Source organism: Orcinus orca, chromosome 2, assembly GCF_937001465.1.
Source record: "Orcinus orca chromosome 2, mOrcOrc1.1, whole genome shotgun sequence".
NCBI lineage: Eukaryota > Metazoa > Chordata > Mammalia > Artiodactyla > Delphinidae > Orcinus > Orcinus orca.
In genome coordinates, this window is record NC_064560.1 from 91,653,238 (window position 1) to 91,667,990 (window position 14,753).

The 14,753-nt window shown below is 36.1% G+C and overlaps 1 protein-coding gene and 1 long non-coding RNA gene across 2 annotated transcripts in view; one reads left to right on the forward strand and one right to left on the reverse strand.

Moving 5' to 3' along the window:
* The window catches only part of LOC117203819 (uncharacterized), a 188,837-nt gene that overhangs the window by 163,511 nt on the left and 10,573 nt on the right, over window positions 1-14,753 (forward strand). The window contains exons 6-7 of the long non-coding RNA XR_007475903.1: window positions 1,905-2,251; window positions 14,130-14,309. This is a non-coding gene — a long non-coding RNA (uncharacterized LOC117203819). The remainder of the gene's footprint in view (window positions 1-1,904; window positions 2,252-14,129; window positions 14,310-14,753) is intronic.
* The window catches only part of IQCH (IQ motif containing H), a 203,453-nt gene that overhangs the window by 139,821 nt on the left and 48,879 nt on the right, over window positions 1-14,753 (reverse strand). The window lies entirely within an intron of this gene.

Below are 14,753 nucleotides of genomic sequence, written 5' to 3' on the forward strand. Positions count from 1 at the left end.
GCTCCGCGGCATGTGGGATCTTTCCGGACCGGGGTTCAAACCCGTGTCCCCTGCACTGGCAGGCGGATTCTTAACCACTGCACCACCAGGGAAGTCCCCTGGATTCTCTTTTATCTCATGCTTTATATTTTATGTTGAATCATGCTTTTTGGTTTGTATACTACTAATGAAAGAATCATATTCTAAACAGAGCAATGTCCCTCATATCTGGTACTTATTACTGTTTCCAAAACTATAATTCAGAACTTTATCACTTTATGCCAAAATCCTCTATAATAGCTTAAAATTTCTTCAATATTTAAAAAATATATAAAAGCTTAAAGAAGAAAACAGCAATCATATTCCTGTCAGCCAGAATTAATTATTGTGAATATCTTGGTATATTTGCTTCCAGTGTTTTCAAATAGAAAAATCATTCTATTTTATTATTCTGGTAATAATGATATATGCTCATTATAAAGATTCCAAATAATGCAGAAAAACACAGAGATGAAAGTTTAAGAAACCATACCGAATATCATTAGGTGATTCACTATCCCTGACATCTTTGGAGTGATTGATCTATTGTTTTATAAAAGTAGGACTTATATTATTAAACTTAATTTGACATGAATTTAATAGGAAGGGAAAAGGCTGAATTAAATCCAGCAAATTGGGACTTCCCTGGCGGTCCAGTGGTTAAGACTTCGCCTTCCAATACAGGGGGTGCGGGTCCGATCCCTGGTCGGGAGCTAAGATCCCACATGCCTCGTGGCCAAAAAACCAAAATAGAAGCAATATTCTAAAAAATTCAATAAAGACTTTAAAACCACATCAAAAAGATAAAAAATAAAATAAACCCAACAAATCATTAAGCCTCAAATAAATATTTCTTTATCACAAGATTCCTGTGAATTAAAAAAGATTCCTTGGCATGGGTTGGCAAATTTTTTTAAAGGGCCAGAGTAAAAATTTTAAGCTGTCTCAGTCTATTTTTATAGCTGGAAAGTAGCATAAACAATATGGAAACAAATGGGTGAAGCTGTGTTCCAATGAAACTTTACTTACAAAAACAGGTAGTTCACCCTCAGGCAGCGATTTGTGGACCCCTGCTCCATTGTTAAATAAAGGCAATTATGAAAAACATTTAGGTTTTCTTTCACCACATGTTTTTATTTTGGATAACATATCCCAGCTTCAAAAGATGGCGAACATTAGAACTTTCTTGCTACTCCCATCTCCTCTCCCTCACCTCCCAATTTTGTATTATATTATTTTTACATTGTCCAGATTTATAATATTCACATTCTCTTTTGAAACCATCATTGCTATGATTGTTTGGTATTAGTTCTACATGTGAATGGATCCAGTGCTCATCAACGGTCCTTCTGTCAGGGCTTCTTTATGCTTGAGTTCTTTATTTTGGTGGATTATTAAATTGCGTGGCTTTGGTTATCAAGCAGTTCTTTCCAACAAGTGTTCATGGGTATTTTACTTCCCTGAGCCTTTATACTTGAATTACACCCGGGGCCATCCTTTCTTAAAACTCTGTAGACTACACCATTGTCTTCCACAATGAATATAATGAAATTGGATGATTTTTTACCCCTTGTAGGTGATTTTTCTTTCTGCCTGGATGTCTGAAGCATTCTCTGCCTTTCAAGTTCAAGTGTTTAACTAGGAAATACCTTTATATTAAATATTCTAAATCAAAATTTCCTGGGATTCAATGTTTTCTTTCCACCTGCAGATTCAGTTCTTTCTTCACTTCCGGAATGTGCTCTTAAATTACAGCATTAGATACATCTTCTCTTTCATTTGCTGGGTTCTCTCTGTGAGGGACATCAAGTGTCCTTAAATGTTGGCTCATCTTTATCTTTCATAGTGTGGTTCCTAACTATTCGTTCTCTCCTGGTTCCTTTTAGAATAGAACACTGAGTTTTAGCTGAGCACATGGCTATCCAGTTAAAGACCACATTTCCCAGTGTCCCCTGTGGCTAAATGGAGACGTGAAGCCAATGAGATGTGGCAGAAGTGATACGTATAACCTCTGTGGCATCTCCTTAGAGTGCTTGCCCTGGACTATTTTTATCCTTCCTACACACTGAAACGTGGGTGTGTAAAGGAGCCAGCTTCAACCATTGAAATGAGAATGTCCTATAACCACAGGAATGAGGAGGTGATGGAGCATCAAGATAGAAGGAACCGTATTTTGGATGACCTCCTGGAGGAGATCCTGCCAGACTGGGACTTCTTGCCTGTGGACTCTTTTGTGAGTGAGAAGAAACTAATTTATTTAAGGCATTATATTTTTGAATTTCTTTGTTACAGCAGCTTAGCTGGTAACAAACTAATATGCATATCTGTTAACTTCTAATTAATCTCCTTTGTTTTTTCCTCTGCATTTACTGTGCTTACAGTCTTTTCTCCGTGTCAGTATTTCAGTATTCAGCAGTATCTGCTCTGTTCTTTCTATTTATAGTTTACTTATTAGTTCTATAAAGTATTTTGGTATTCAGTTTATTTCCTTATGTCTGCAACCTCCCTTTTTATCTCATTCTGCTATTTTATCATCTCATGGTTGAGCTCTAGTTTTACTTAATTTATGCTCCTATCAAGCTGTGCTACAATGTGAAGAAATTGTGAGAAAATTCCTTCTGTTCCTTGAGTTAGGTTTTTTTCCTAGATTAGGCTTTGTCTTTTGCAGCCCATGATTCTCCCTCCCTCCTCAGCTCTTTTTCTTTTGTTAGCTGTGGGTGAAATACTGACATGTATGTAATAGATCATTAGTGACTGTGTCATTTCTTTTCCCCTTGTACATACTTGGGCAGCTATGTACAGACATTCTACTTGCTCTGATATAGTATCTCCTCCCCCATTGTCTGGTACCAATGTGTTTTCTCTCCCAACATCTGAAAACTGGGTATTCTGGATTTTCTCCACCTTTCTGTGACCTGAGGGCATAGGTGAGAGAAGCCTCAGTTTTAGGACATACGCGGTTTTTGTTAAAATATGTGGACGCTCCTCCGTCTCCTGAGATTTTGATGAACGTATTGTATCAGGGTTTGCTCTACCCAATTGAGGATGAAACCATCCCTCCCTACCCCCACCCCCAGGGCTTTGGAACATTTTGGTGGGATCTTGAAGTAGTCACTTCTTTCAGGAAGAATCAGACACATTATTTACTTTAATTTCACTTGTTTCTTCCAAGTTCCCTTGTCAGAAGAGAAAAAAGATAAGAATGCCGCTTGATTGTCTTCTCTCCGTATTTTGTAGTATTTCTGAGAATTCCAATATTTTGAGAATTTACCAGTAGTATTTCTAAGGACTGGGGAGGGGTTAGGCTTGGAGCTGTGCTGCACCCTCTAACTCTGCTCCAGAATCTCCTGCTTGGTGAATTTAAGAAATTGTGCACAACCTTCAGGGCCATATTCAGCAACCCTGTCCCAGCGCTCCTCCTCATCTGTTGGACGGGGAAACTAAAACTCAGGGAAAATGGCTGGAGCACATGTCTAATCTGCCTTTTAGTTCAGAAGCACAACTAAAATGCATGTCACTGTTTCGTGGCCCAGTGCTTTTTACTATATTTTCTTGCTTCCTGAGTTCTTGAAACTTTAGAGCAAAACACAGCTCAGGTCATCAGCTTTACTACATCCTCATAGTAAAGCTCTACCACTCCGTGTCCTCTCTCACTCCTTTCCAAGTGCCATTTAACTTAGATACAGTAGGAGTCTCACTTTCTCTCAGACTAAGGATTACCAGTATTCTTGGAGCCCGGATAGGCTTCTGTAGCAGAAAAGCAAGAACCCTGAGCTTGGAGCACTGGATTTGAGTCCCAGCTCTGCCATTTAATTAGCAATGTAGGGGTGGGGGTGGGAGGGGGGTAAGTCATTTATCTTCTCTGAGTCTCAGTTCTATCTTCTGTAAAATAGGGATATTCTTATCTACAGGGCAGCTGAATTTTATGTAAAGGATTTGTTCCTGGAGGCATTTCATAATTGTAAACCACATAATTCAAGACAGCTAGACAAAGAATGGCAGATATGGCAAAGACTGCTGGTGGACCTTCAGTGTGCTACTTAGCCAGAAACTACATTTCCCAGGCCCTATGGTAGCTTCCTGTGTCTTTGTGACAAGTTCTGGCCAGCAGTATAGGAATTGTAGTGATTCTACCAGTTGGAATACAGACAAGATGGTGGGAGTGTAGCAGCCATCTTAGATCACAAGATAGAAAATGGCCTGTTCAGGAGGACAGAGCAGTAAAATGGTAAGTGTGTGGGTACCTGGCATTGTAGAGCTGCTGTGTCAGCCATAAACTGCTCTGCTCAAACTGTGACATGAGAAAACATTAATTATTGTCACATTTAATCGACTGGGTTTTTTTTATATAAATTTATTTATTTATGGCTGCGTTGGGTCTTTGTTGCTGCGCACGGACTTTCTCTAATTGCAGCGAGCGGGGGCTACTCTTCGTTGCGGTGAGCGGGCTTCTCATTGCAGTGGCTTCTCTTGTTGTGGAGCACAGGCTCTAGGCATGCAGGCTTCAGCAGTTGTGGCATGCGGGCTCAGTAGTTGTGGAGCACGGGCTTAGTTGCTCCAGGGCATGTGGGATGTTCCCAGACCAGGGCTCAAACCCATGTCCCCTGCACTGGCAGGCAGACTCCCAACCACTGCGCCATCAGGGAAGCCCCTAATCTACCGTTATGTGTTACACTTGCTAAACTCATATTCTAAATAACACAGGATATTTTTATTTACTCAAGTGGTGCCTTCCTGTGGAAACTTAAGCTTAAATATATCTTAAATTCACTCAGATTGATCCAGCTTTGAAAGAAAATGAAATTTTATTGTTTTTTAAATTGGGGGGCATTTGAATTATTTCAGACTTTGTGTATAAAGCAAGACTTATTTTACATCATGGTATTTCAAGTTCATATAATTCAATTTAACATAAAATTCATCATCACTGACCTTCCATAAGGCCATTGGTAGGAATTAATGTGTTAATATATGGAGATACACACCATAAACTTTTTTTCATACCAGAAACTGCGTTTTATTTTTGTTTCACATTTTATTGTAGTATAACTTCTTTTTAAAGGCACAAATCATAAAGTCCTCAACTGATAGATTTTTACAAAGTGGACGCTGTGGGTCACCAGCCTCCAGAACAAGAGGTACAGCATTACAAGCACCCCAGGGGCCCCTCTCTTGCTCCTCCCAGTCACTACTATAACCCAAAGGTAACCACTATTCTGAATTCTATTATCAGCTATTATTTTTTCTGTTTCTGAACTTTACATAAATGGATTATTACAGTATGTATTCTTTTGTATCTGGCTTTTTTCTTTTAAAATTGGTGTGAGGTTTACCCATATTTTTATATATAGCAGTATGTTCACACTATGGACTTTTAAGTATTGATTTTGAGTTATAAATTATATTTATAGCTATAACCATTAAGACTTGAGCCTGCAACCTCCCCCTTTTTTTGCATTGCTTATGATGTTCCTTCTGGAATATTCTCTCTCTTTTTCTCAACTCTGGCTACTAAATTCCTGTCACCTTTTAACAATTGGCTTAAAGGTAACGTCCTCTAGGAAATTACCTCTGATCTCTTCCTCCTCTGAGTTCCTATAGCTTTTCTTTGTACTTTGCTTATTACATTTACAACATATATTTTAAGTATTTGTATAGTACCCTGGTGGCATTACATAATCCAGAACTCATTTAATTCTGTCTTATTTTCTCAACTGAAGAAGAAATAGAGCCATAAAAGTTTAAAAAAATATAACCACTTAAGACTTATTGGAAAGTAGCAATTAACATAACCATATTAATAGCAAATATTTTTCATTTTGATAAAGATAGTATTATACAATGGCAAGACTAAAAAGTGACCTAGTTACAACTGTGATAATGATAGAGTAGCTTATTACAGACTAATCCTCCTGAAGATAACAATCATAAATTCTGGATAAAATATTTTTTTAAAAACCAACTATTTGAAGGTACTGAGATAAATTGAAAACAGGCAGAAGCTAGAAGGGAGTTGATGTTGAAAGAAGGGAACTGTAACAGTTGAGATTTATGTGTGTGTGACTTTGGTCCGAAAGTACTTCTCAGTCCATGAGATGCAAAGTGGCTATAATTTAGGAAGAAAGGCACAGTCTTACTGGCTAAGGAAGTAAGAGGATGAAGTTTAGGGCTGTCATAAAGGCTGAAAATGAAGGGGAATCCCAGAAAGGAGGAATTTGCAAGGCAGGGATCCATAATTTGCAAATAAATAGCATGCAAATCCTTGGCTGACCTTTGAACTACACATATATGGAAGAGATTCTAAGAAGCCCAGCAAAGATGCAACAGTTAACAATTCGAAAAAAACTGAGCAGAGATTCCAGCTGCTACCCACCAAGGGCAGAGTTTGGAATTTGAGTCTCGCCAAATTAATTGCCTGCTTGAACAAGAATTAACACATTCTAGAGCATGGTGACAGAATTCAGAGTCTATGCAACACATTATTTATAATGTCCTCAACGCTATAATGTCCTCAATGCTAAGAAATAGGAAAATATTATCCACACAAGAGAAATAGTCATCAATAGAAACAGACCCTGGAGGTGATGAACCAGTTTACTGCACAGATTGTGGTGATGGTTTCACCACACTCATCAAGTTGTATACACTAAATATGTACAGATTTTGTATGTCAATCATGCCTTAATAAATTAGTTTTTAAAAAAAGAAAGATATCAAGATAATCCAGAGAGTAGAATTAGCAGATAAGGACTTTAAAGCTGTTATTACACATATTTTAAAAACCTTAAAGAAAAATATTATCATAATGAATTAACAGATGGAAAATCTTGGTTGAAAAATGAAAACTATAAAAAAAGAACTAAAGGGAAATTTTAGAACTGAAAAGTAAAATGTCTGAAATGAAAAGCTTGTTGGATAGGCTTGACAGCAGTTTGGAGTGAGCAAAAGAAAGGGTAGTGAACTTGAAGAGAGATCAGTAGATGTTATCTAATCTAAAGAACAAAAAGAAAAAAATATTTAAAAAATGAATAGATCCTCAGTGACCTGTGAACAATATCATGTTGTATATTTTGTATGTAATTGACGTCCCAGAAAGAGAGGAGAAAGAGAAATGTGGAGAAAAGTATTAAAGAAATAATGGCCAAAATGTTCCCCAGTTTTCTGGAAAACATAAACTTATAGATCCTAGAAGCTCAATGAATCTCAAGGAGCATAAAGACAAAGAAAATTGCACATGGACACATCATGATCAAACCCCTGGAGAACAAAGACAGAGAAAAACTTGAAAGTAGCCAGAAAAGAAAGAAAAACAAAAAGACGCGTTATATACAGGGAATCAATGATCTGAATGATTACTAACTTCTCATCAGAAACAATGGAACTTTAAAGCATTAATTAAAAAAACCCAAAACCTGGGAACTCAAAATTCTCTATAAAGGCAATATAAAGACTTTTTTTTGGATAAAAGAAGACACATAAGCAGTATGTGTTACAAGAAATGCTTAAAAGAAGTTTTTTAGGCTGACAGAAAATGATGCAAGATGGAAACTCAGAACTCTATAGTAAATATAAAAGACTATATATTTTTCTCCTCTTAATTTCTCTTAAAGACAATTGACTGTTTAAGGCAAAAAAATACAACATATTGTGCAGTTTACAATACATGTAAGTTACCTGACAACAAAAGCACAAAGAATTGAGAGGTAAATAGATTCTATAGTTTGCAAGTTCCTTACATTGTATGTGAACTGGTGCAATATTAACTCCAAGGAAACTCTAATAAGTTAAGGATGCATACTGTAATCCCTAGGGCAACCAGTAAAAATAATACAAAGAGGTATAACCTAAAAGCCAATAAAACAGAATATTAAAATTTTTTTTAAAAAAAATCACATAATCCTAAGTCAGGCAGGAAACAAAGGGACAAAAAAGAGTTGGACAAAATAGAAAACAAGTAGAAAAATGGCCGTTCTAAATCAAATCATGTCAATACTTACATTAAATGGAAATGGACTAACTGTTAATTAAAAAACAGAGGTTAGCAGGCTGGATTTTCAAAACAAGATACAACTATAAGCTATCTATAAGAGATGGATTTTAGTTTTAAAGACACAGATTGAAGTAATAACAACAAAAAAGAGATTTATATATCATGTAAACAGTAAGTGAAAGAAGGAGTGGCTATATTAATATCAAAGTAGAATTTAAGACAAGGAGTATTATCAAAGAGAAAGAGGGATAAAAAGCTCAATTAGTTGAGAAAACATAAAAATCATAAACATGTATGCCTCTGATAACATTAACACAAAAAAATGGAATAAAAATATTAAAACTAAAGAAAGAAATAGACAAATCTTTGATTAGAGTTGAAGATTTTTAAATTCCACCCTCAGTACGTTGTAGAACAAATAGATTTTAAGAATCATTAGGAATATAGAAGATCTTGGGAATTCCCTGGTGGTCCAGTGGTAGGACTCCATGCTGTCACTGCTGAGGGCCTGGGTTCAGTCCCCGGTTGGGGAACTAATATCCCACAAGCCACGTGGCACGGCCAAAAAAAAAAAAGTAAGGTCTTATCAACATGGGTTTGATTACAGAAACTAAGTATTCTCTAAATAATGAAAAAAATATATAGAAAATCTTAGTATCACCAATAGCCATCCTGACCTAACTGATATTTATAGACCACTACAACCAACAATGGTGAGATATACATTCTTTTCAAGTGTACATGAAACATTCACTAAAATAAATTATATCCTGAGCCACAAAATAAGTCTCGATCAATTTCAAAAGATTTGAATCTTATAGAGTATATTCTTTGTCGCCAGTGGAATTAAATTAGAATTCAGTAAGAATGAGAAAACTGGGGCTTCCCTGGTGGCACAGTGGTTAAGAATCCACCTGCCAATGCAGGGGTCACGGGTTCGAGTCGGGGAAGATCCCACATGCCACGGAGCAACTAAGCCCCGTACACCACAACTACTGAGCCTGTGCTCTAGAGCCTGCGAGCCACAACTACTGAAGCCCGCGCACCTAGAGCCCATGCTCCACAACAAGGGAAGCCACCGCAATGAGAAGCCTGCGCACTGCAAGGAAGAGTAGCCCCCGCTCACCACGACTAGAGAAAGCCCACGTGCAGCAATGAAGACCCAACGCAGCCAAAAATAAAATTAATTAATTAAAAAAAAAAAGAATGAGAAAACTAAAAGTAAATTAAAAATCCCCAAATATGTGGAAATTTTTTTGTTTGTTTGTTTGTTTTTGCGGTACGCGGGCCTCTCACTGTTGTGGCCTCTCCCGTTGTGGAGCACAGGCTCCGGCCATGGCTCACGGGCCCAGCCGCTCCGTGGCATGCGGGATCTTCCCGGACCGGGGCATGAACCCGTGTCCCCTGCATCGGCAGGCGGACCCTCAACCACTGCGCCACCAGGGAAGCCCAAATATGTGGAAATTTAACAACACACTCACAAGTCAAAGGAAAAAATCATTAGAGACATTTTGAACTGAATGATCATGAAAATGCAACATATCAAAATTTGTGAGATGCAGCTAAAAACACTGCTTAGAGGGAAACTTATCAGTCTAAATGCTTATTTTAGAAAATAAGAAAGGTCTAAAATCAATGATCTAAGATTCTATCTTAAAAAGCTTAAAAAAAGAGTAAAATAAACTCAAAATAAGTAAAAGGAAGAGAATAAAAAAGATAAGAGGAGAAATACATGAAATAGAAAACAAATAACAGAGAAAATCAACAAAGCCTAAAGTGATTCTTAGAAAAGATTAATAAAATTGATAAACCCCAGCAAGAATGATCAAGAAAAAGAGAAAGCATCAATTACCAATATCAGGAATAAGGAAGAAAGAGAAAAGAGAACAAGAGAGATAGGAAGAGAAAAAGAAAGAACGAAGAAGGGAGGGAGGGAGGGAGGAAGAGAAAAGGCACCCACAGGGTCACCGTTCTCAGAACTGGAAAGGGTCTTAGGATAATAAAAGGGTAGTTAGTAGCAGAAGTGACCCTGGGATTGTGAACAGACTCAAAGAATGTGGTGAGTAGAGATGACCATGGAGGAGATGCCAAAAGAAATATTATTTGGAACACACAGAAGTCTGAGGTACAAACATCTGCACACCTCACAGGCCCTGAACAGTACATCACATTAAAAAAAAAAGTGGAGTTTGTTATGATGCCCCAAATCCCCCAAGAAAATATTAAATCCCAGTAAAATGTGAATGAAGATGGAAAAAATGTAATGTTTTCTAAAAATTTTTCCATTAAAAATAGTTAAAATAAAATCCAGCCCTTAAGCAAAATTTCTCAAAGTTTGTTCCTTTGAATATGGTTCTATAGCTGTTCTGCAAAGAGGGTTCTGAGGAAATTTTGCTAACATTGCTAATGGCATCGGCCCCTCTCCTCCTAAAGATTCTTAATGTACATCAGCATGTTAGTGACTGCAGCTGGCCTAGTTGTATGAAAGTCAGCCTGTCTCTCTTTAACCTCATGGTCACCACTTTTACAGGACCACAAAACCCTCCTTTCATGGAATACCTATTAACATTCCAAGGAACCAGTATTCTTTGGAATACATATTGGAAAAAACTGATCAAAGGATTAAAACATAACTAACAACAGTACTTGCTGTAATTTGTTACTATTAGACCATTCTGCAAAGTTAAAACATAAGTGATAACTTGATTTTACATGAAACTTTTCTTTAAAGGAACTTGAAATATAATGGACTCAGGATTTTCTGATAGATTCAGACTGACAAAAATCTAACTATTTTTGGTTCTATTTTGTCTCTCCATATTTAGTAGCATTAAGTGTAACATTCCAATAGAAATTTTTTAAAACTGGAAGAGTAATCACTCCAGATTGAAAAAAATCTAGAAAAGTGAAAGAATAATAAAGTACTGGCATTTCACCTGCATGTTTATTACATCTCATACAAGAAAAAAAAATTGGGGGTTACTTATGCTTGTGATCTTTGCATAATGGTGAATATTAATACCACACCTTCACTCAAACATTGTCACAAGACATGGAAAGGAAAGCAACAGGAATACCTCTGCCTTCTGTATAATTTTTTTATGTAAACCTAGGGCTATGTATTACAAATTGATGCTTACAATCTACTGTCTCACCCTTTACTGGCGACTACATGAGAGGCGATGAGTTTAAATGGTAGTCCTTTCAGTTAAGATCTAAGAAAGTCTTTGCGAGTAGTTTATTGTTTTTTGTAATTATTTTTGCTATTGATATTTATTCCCTTATTATAGAACAGTGTGTCAGTCTCTAGGCATTTTTGTTTAAATACTGGCTAGGGTCACAAGTGAAATGAAGTTTGGTCCTCATTTACCTCATACTAGCAGTTGGGTTGGCACGCAGCTGCAGAACTGCTGGGGCTCTTTTTATTTAATTTGGCATCCCTTCCTGAGCAGTATTGAGACTTTTAGTTCAATGACTCCACTGGGCTTTGCCATAATTTCTATGTTGTATCAGTAAAGTCTTCAGAAGAGATGCCTAAGCAAACCTGAAAGCAGGCTAGGAATGCTTCTAGTTCAGGTGTTTTTAAGTCAATGAAGGAATTGACTCCCCAATACAAATTAAGTCCATTAAAAATTACAACAGTATTCATTTAGTAAAAAATCTGATTTTTAAAGTATATTAGATCAGCTTAATACCATGTGTGTGTGTTAAGAGTTTGTCCTTTTTGCACAGATTCTCTTGGAATAATTTTCCTAGACTCCGAATCAGACTGTCAAGAAAATACATGTCTAAATTTTGAGTTAGCCACATGTTAATTACATGACTTGGTCATATATCTTAACCTGTACAATCCTGAGAGTGTTATGGGAATAATGATCTCTCTGACATGCTCTGAGTATGCAGTGATAACACATAAAAGTCACTAGGACAGGGTCAGGTATATAATAGGTCATCAATAAATGCTTCGTTAAATGTATTAATGGAAGATGAAGACATCAATGCCTTCTGTGAATTTTACTTCCACAGTCAGAAGAGAAAACAGCTTCATCTGGTCTGCTTTCCTGTATTACATGTCCTATGTTGATGGGCATAAATGCCCAATATTCCTTTGGAACAGAGCCAAAGGAAAGAGATTTTGAGTGGAATCAGAATTATAGATTGTCAGAACTGGATGATATCTTAGAGATGATTTGATCCAGTGCCCTAAGTTTACAAATGAGCAAATTAAGTCCCAAAGAGTATAAGTGATTTGCCCAAAAATCACAGAGAAGTTAGTGACAAATCCAGGACTGGAGCCCAATGTAAACAGGGACTTTTCTTGTAATGGGGATTGTTAATATTGTATGAGGCTAACAGTGTTTTTAAAAATCTTCCTTTTCATCAAAAAGTCTACAAATAAAAAATGCTGGAGAGGATATGGAGAAAAGGGAACCCTCCTACACTGTTGGGGAGAATGTAAATTGTTGCAGCCATTATGGAGAACAGTATGGAGGTTCCTTAAAAAACTAAAAACAGAGTTACCATATGATCCAGCAATCCCACTCCTGGGCATATATCCAGAGAAAACCCTAATTCGATAAGATACATGTACCCCAATGTTCATAGCAGCACTAGTTACAATAGCCAAGACATGGAAGCAACCTGAGTGTCCATCGACAGATGAATGCATAAAGAAAATGTGGTACACACGCACACACACACACACACACACACACACACACACAATGGAATATTAGCCATAAAAAAGAATGAAATAATGCCATTTGCAACAACATGGATGGACCTAGAAATTATCATACTAAATGATAAGTCAGACAGAGAAAGACAAATATCATATGGTATCACTTATATGTGGAATCTAAAAAAACGGTACAAATGAATTTATTTACAAAATAGAAACAGAATAGACATAGAAAACAAACTGGTTACCAAAGGGGAAGGTGTGGGGAAAGATAGATTAGGAGCTTGTGATTAACAGATACATACTACTTTATATAAAATAGATAACCAACAAGGACCTACTGTATAGTACAGTAAGTATACTCAATATTTTGTAATAACCTATAAGGGAAAAGAATATATATATATATATATATATATATATAACTGAATCACTTTTCTGTACACCAGAAACTAACACAACATTATAAATCCACTATACTTCAATTAAAAAAAAAAATCTTCCAGGACTTCCCTGGCGGTCCAGTGGTTAGGACTCTGAGCTTCCATTGCAGGGACATGGATTCAAGCCCTAGTCGGGGAGCTAAGATCCCGCATGCCACGTGACAATCTTCCTTCAACTACCTTGAAAAATAGTTCCCTTTTATGGTTTTTTTTTTTCTTTTTTAACATTTTATTTAATCCATCTGGAGTTTTCTTTTGTATAGAATGTAAGGTTAGAATTAACTTAATGCTTTTTCCCCAAATATTTAGCCAAATGATTCAGCACTATTTACCTAGCAGATCCTCCCTTTCCTACTGACTTAGTGTCACCTTTATTACACTTTCAGTTATTTTTTATACTAAAGTCAATATCTATGCTCATTTCTTTTATTCTATTAATTAATCTGTTAATTTTTGTGCCCAGAGGATGCTATTATAATTGTTGTAATTTTTTTAATTATTATTTTTTCTTAATTTTAATTTTATGTTGGCAAATAGTGGATTAACAATGTTGTGTTAGTTTCAGGTGTACAGCAAAGTTATTCAGTTATACATATACATGTATCTATTCTTTTTCAAATTCTTTTCCCATATAGATTATTACAGAATACTGAGCAGAGTTCTCTGTGCTATACAGTAGGTCCTTTTTGGTTATCTATTTTAAATATAGCAGTGTGTATATGTCAATTCCAAACTCCCAATCTATAATTGTTGTAATTATATCATATGTTTTAATAAGAAGTATGGAAAGTTCACCTTCATTAATCTTCTTTAGGGGAAAAAAATGAAGCCTTTGGCCATTTATTTTTTAAGATGATGAACACTGGCAAGTTGGAAAGAATTAATATTCCATGCAAACCAAATAAAACCCATAAGAATTTTGAATGGAATTACATTAAATATAAAGATTAATTTGTAAAGAACTGGCATTTTTATTATAATCGTTTTTCCTTTTCAGGAGTATGATATATATTTTATTTATTCAACTGTTCTTTGACATCGCTCAGTAAATTCATGTAAAGACTTTAAAGCATGCAACGATAACCTAGGAATGAGAAAATTAATTCTACCTGAAGAGATCTGGGAAGACATTTTTATGGCCCGAAAGAGGAGAGCTCTACAAATGTAGTCAAATGAGGTACATGGTATTTCATTACTTAACTTGACATAGCCTAACTCAATTATACAATTCCTTAAGAACTTGTTACTCAAAGTCATTAACCACATACAAACATCAAGAGTAAATTTTCATTGGATTCTGACCAGATCGGGCACTATGCTTGATGTTGGAAATATGGTCCCTGCCCTCAAAGGGGTTTGCAATCTAGTTGGGGGGAGTTTCCATGCTAAAAGTACCAGCTCTAGAGAGTAGATCTTAAATGTTCTTACCACACACACACTCACACAAAAGGTAATTATATGAGGTGATAGAAGTGTTAACTAACCTTATTGTCATAATCATTAAATACATAATCATGTATCTAATCATCACATTGTACACCTTAAATTTACACAATATTATATGTCAATTATATTTCAGTACAGCTAGGGAAAAAAAGTACCAGCTCCTCTTATTGTTCTA